The 5,000-nt window shown below is 43.9% G+C and overlaps 1 protein-coding gene across 1 annotated transcript in view; it reads right to left on the reverse strand.

Annotated features, from left to right (window-relative positions):
* Positions 1-2,435, reverse strand: part of LOC138372347 (tripartite motif-containing protein 59-like) — a 52,455-nt gene extending 50,020 nt beyond the window's left edge. Inside the window, exon 1 of the mRNA XM_069337628.1 lies at positions 2,206-2,435. The gene's annotated coding sequence lies outside the window, so the exon portion shown is untranslated. The remainder of the gene's footprint in view (positions 1-2,205) is intronic.
* Between the last annotated feature and the right edge of the window lie 2,565 nt (positions 2,436-5,000).

The raw sequence follows: 5,000 nt of genomic DNA on the forward strand, positions 1-5,000 counted from the left end.
TCCCTCGATAGAATTCTTGGTGACTCGGATACTTTTGATATCGTTCGCCTTATGCGTTTTTGTTCTCGTATTGGCATCCTTGGTGATATTTAGCGCCCTCTGATTATTTTGCGTATTTGATGGTGCTACATAGCCTTCCCGGTTTGGTGCCTTCTTTTGATAATTACTTACTTACTTCTACCATTCATTCATAATTGACATCATTTACATAACATAATTTACATAGTAGTAGGCATCCATCAGTCTCAGGAGACTATTGAGTTGCGCTCTGGTTGTCGGTCTGGAGTGGCCTCTCCCGGGAGCAAAGCCTGGGTAGGTTGATATGGAGAAGCTGTTACCCAAGCAGCGGGTTCCCTCTCTCCACTCTCTCTCTCTGAAAGTCCCCTCTTTCTCTGAAAGTCTTCAATGGAAAGACAGAAGCAAATACGATTGGTTCCAGCGGTGTTGCAGGTACTGTCAGGAGGAGGATGAAGGCAACGACGAACTGCCCGAGGGAGAGCTCAAGCTCCGGAGTTAATCTCGAGGTTGGTAAAAGAAGGCACAGGAACTCCAGACCCGGAGACCGCCGTGGTCGGGGCCGGAGAAGAACCACCCCAGCGAGGGCAGGAACGACCCCAGCCTCCTGAAGCAGAGCCTGGGGGGCTGTACAAGCCCCAGGAGGTGGACGTCCCAGCCCCGCACCTACGGGTTCCAGACAGAGATCGTCACAGCCATCTTTCACCCGAGGCCCGCTTCCTTCATGACCCAGCAGAAGGAGCAGTAATAATTATTAATTACAGCAATTATTATTATAATAATAATATAATTAACGACAGCCACTTGGTTTGTAAACTTAAGTTATCTAAAAGTTCCAGTTTCCCGATTGGGTTAGTGAGTCATGCTACAGGAACTAAGTTCGGGCGGCGGAGGCGGTCCACCAAGCTGCGTGGCGCCGGCCTCCGTGCACCGTGTCCGCTCCTAATGTACACGTTGTGTCAGTGAAGGCTGACTGGTCGGTGCTGGAGTGAGAGAGTGGGAGTATTAGTGAGAGAAGGAGGGAGGGAGGGAGAGATGCTAGGAGGTGGGCAGGGAGGCAGGCAGGGAGGGGGGTGAAGGAGGGAGGGAGGTAGGGAGGCAGGGAGGCAGGTAAGGAGGGGGGGTGAAGGAGGGAGGGAGGTAGGGAGGCAGGCAGGTAAGGAGGGGGGGTGAAGGAGGGAGGGAGGTAGGGAGGCAGGCAGGCAGGGAAGCAGGTAGGGGGGTGAAGGAGGGAGGGAGGTAGGGAGGCAGGGAGGCAGGTAGGGGGGAGGGGAAGGAGGGAGGGAGGAGGGAGGCAGGCAGGCAGGCAGGCAGGCAGGCAGCGAGGCAGACAGGGAGGCAGGCAGGCAGGGAGGGAGGCAGGCAGGGGGGAGGGGGTGAAGGAGGGAGGGAGGCTGGGAAGTTTATTAAACAAATCCATTTTTACTAATGAATTACAAACAGTTGAAGTACGTGACCTTGAAGCAGAGGGAGTGAGTATGGGATGTAGGGGGGGGGAGGGGGGGTGTCGGTGGTTGGGGGGGGGGGGGCCGGCTCTCTCCGATAAGCCTATCACACTCGACCCCGTTATCCAGATTTGTTTCTTAAATTCTACATGTACATCATCATATATATTTTCCGTTACAGATCATGTTTAGTAATATTATTAGAATAATATAAAGTTATATAAATACTTATTTCATGAAGCCGGTCGGCCGAGCGGACAGCACGCTGGACACGTGATCCTGTGGTCCTGGGTTCGATCTCGGGCGCCGGTGAGAAACAATTGGCAAAGTTTCTTTCATCCTATGCCCCTGTTACCTAGCAGTAAAATAGGTACCTGGGAGTTAGTCAGCTGTCACGGGCTGCTTCTTGGGGGTGGATGCCTGTCGAGGACCGGACCGCGGGGACACTAAAGCCCCGAAATCATCTCAAGATAACCTCTCAAGATGATTGTTTTTTTGTATTAGATGGAAATTCTCCAGACTATCTCTGGCTGGCAGTCTACTGAGCCTCCCACCAGACCGGTCTCCTGGGGGGGGGGGAGGTGCAACAGTGAGGGTGTGGGGGGGAGAGCAACAGTGAGGGTGTGTAACAATACCATTGGCCTACGTCCACACCTCAACAATTCCATAGGCCTATTTCCACACCCCAACAATTGCATGTTGGGGTGTAAGACAATGGTGGAGCAGAAAGTACTCCAGTACTTACGGAGGATGATGAGAGTGCGAGGAACAAGGTGGTCAGGTGGAGCCAGTGACCTTCAACAGTTTTGTCTCTCCCTCGTGGTATATCCTCAATGTCTTCAGTGGTGTGGCCTCACCACACACTTACACTGCCATAAGTGTCCTGAGAGTACTGTGGGAGGGACAATTTGGCGGGTATTGTGGTCACAGGTGACCGTCTCTAAGACAGTGAGGAGCATCAGTGTTATCTTCTTCATGATGGTAACTGCAGTTCTTATCACAGTTGTTATCTTGTTGTTGGTGATTAAGTGGCGACATTGCTATCAGTTGAGGAGCGGCAGTGTTATCTCACGGGTCGTCGTCTACACCTCGTGTAGCAGCTTGCTTTTGTTGTGATGACGTCACTCGCTCGCTTGCCCGCCATCTTGCTCCTTACATTTTCTTTGGTTACTGATCTTTCCCGAAAATGACTTTTTAATTTTATATATATACACAGGAGTTTATTTATTTATATATATACAAGAAGGTGCAATGGGTTTATGAGAGTACATAGCATTGATGTTTTTACATTCTTGTAAAGCCACTAACACACACAGCATTTCGGGCAGGTCCTTAATCAGATAATTGTAAAACTTTCGGGTTCCACTAACTGACTATCTTGTCACTCAATCTTCTACTGAATAGGTTCCAACGACGCAGCACTGAATCACTTACTAAAATATTTGTTAAAAATTTAAATTTTATCAGATCAATCTGGTAGTGGTTTTAAAATAAGCGCCTTTAGATTGCACACAATTTGATACCAAAATGAAAGATAACATGAAACTTTATGTCCGAACACTTGAAAGATTATAAATAAGCTTTTGGTCAAAATATTAAAATATTTGTTAAAATTATATTTATTGTCCTATTATCTTGGGACTAGTGTTAAAATGCGCGCCTTTTTATTGCGAACAATTTGATACTAAAATGAAAGATGTAACACAAAAATTTATGTCAGAACACTGGAAAGATATAAATAATTTTGTGATGATGAGCGTCCAGAATTAAATTATTTGTTAAAATTTCAGTTATTGCTCTATTATTCTGGGACTAGTTTTAAAATACGCGCCTTTTTATTGCGAACAATTTGATACAAAAATGAAAGACGTAACACGAAATTTGATGTTATCAAACTGAACGAGTATACACATTAGGTTGCAGTGTACAAATTGGTGCTCGTTCACGGGTAACTTTAGGCTTTTCTGCAGGGAGGCACTCCAGGCTTTTGTACATTATATTCATACACATCTGTAGCGAATTTAATTGCGAACACACTGATACCAAAACGAGCGATGTAGCACGAGAATTAAGGCGAGAAAGCTGGAACGAGTATACACATATGGGTGTCACCGCGCGCTTACCCGCACGCCGAGGCGCATGACCCCTATGTCAACCGCGCGCCTGCCCGGAACGCGAAAGTGTTTTTTTAAGTAGGTAAATTGTAGCAAAATTGAGAAAAGTTAACAGGAACGTTGTAAGAAAATTTTAAGAAAATTAGTAGGTACATTTTAGTAAAATTTGAGGATTATTTCTAGGTACATTGTAGCATAATTTGAGGATTATTTCTAGGTACATTGTAGCATAATTAGCGTTCAACATAACAATGATATATGTTAATGGCAGTGATTACAACGGTGAGGTTATAAGGCTTAGACACATTTTGGGGCAGCACACGATACAGTGCGAGTGTGAAGTATTAGATAGAAAATTATGAAGATCAAATTAGGTACTTTTGGTGTTACTTTTAAATAAGCGGTAGGATGGACAGCTTTTTAATTCGTTAGGGAGTGAGTTCTATAGACTATGTCCCATTATTTTAATAGAGTGCTTATACAGAGCTAGTTTGACTCTGGAGATATCAAAGATATTTATTTCTGGTGTGGTAGTAATGGGTTCTATTACATTTGTCAAAGGAAAGTTTCAGATCAGGGTTTGCATCTAGGAACAAGACTTTTTACATGTAAATGGTTTTAGTTTAGTTCATTTATTATGCACTCAATACCCATCCTGTGGGCGGTAGTGGAGAGTGTTACAGAGGCACATAATAGGCTCAGGAACCGAGCCCCAAAATTCATATAGCTAAGCAAGTTACAATCTTGATGAACTAGTTACAAAATTCAATGCACATCGTCATATCAACAATGGGCTCGAGACCGACCACAAGTACGGTTTCCAATTTAAGCAACTGACATATGTGGAGAGCTAGTGTCACAGTCGATATGTTTGTCCTACACACCGTCCCCATCCAATAAGCAGCAGTGGATTGGTTACAATCTCTCAGATAATACCTACAGTTAGCAAACTCGGGATATTTAGCCAAGACTTCTGGCAGTTGATCACTTTGAATGATATTTACACGTCTCTAACATTTATTATAGAGTTGTCTATGAATTCACGTATCTTTTCGCACTCCATCACATAGTCTTGGGATCGAACTGTCGAAAACCCAACACATTTAAAATAGGTTTGTTCTGAGTGATTTTCTTATGCTTTGTAATATAACGGTACATTAATTTTTCAGGTGTCAGCCTCAGTATGACCTATTGTCAGGTGCGACACACGTGGTGCCGAAGTTTGACAAAGGACAAAAAAGTTTTGGAAGACTGCATCATGGATATATTCGGCTATATCACGAAATACATAAGAGTACATTATATACAATATAAAACATGTATATATGTTAAGGCACTGTACATATGTACAGTTTTATTTATATATATTATATTATATTATATTATATTATATTATATATATATATATATATATATATATATATAT

Source organism: Procambarus clarkii, chromosome 38 (assembly GCF_040958095.1).
Source record: "Procambarus clarkii isolate CNS0578487 chromosome 38, FALCON_Pclarkii_2.0, whole genome shotgun sequence".
NCBI classification, from domain to species: Eukaryota; Metazoa; Arthropoda; class Malacostraca; order Decapoda; family Cambaridae; genus Procambarus; species Procambarus clarkii.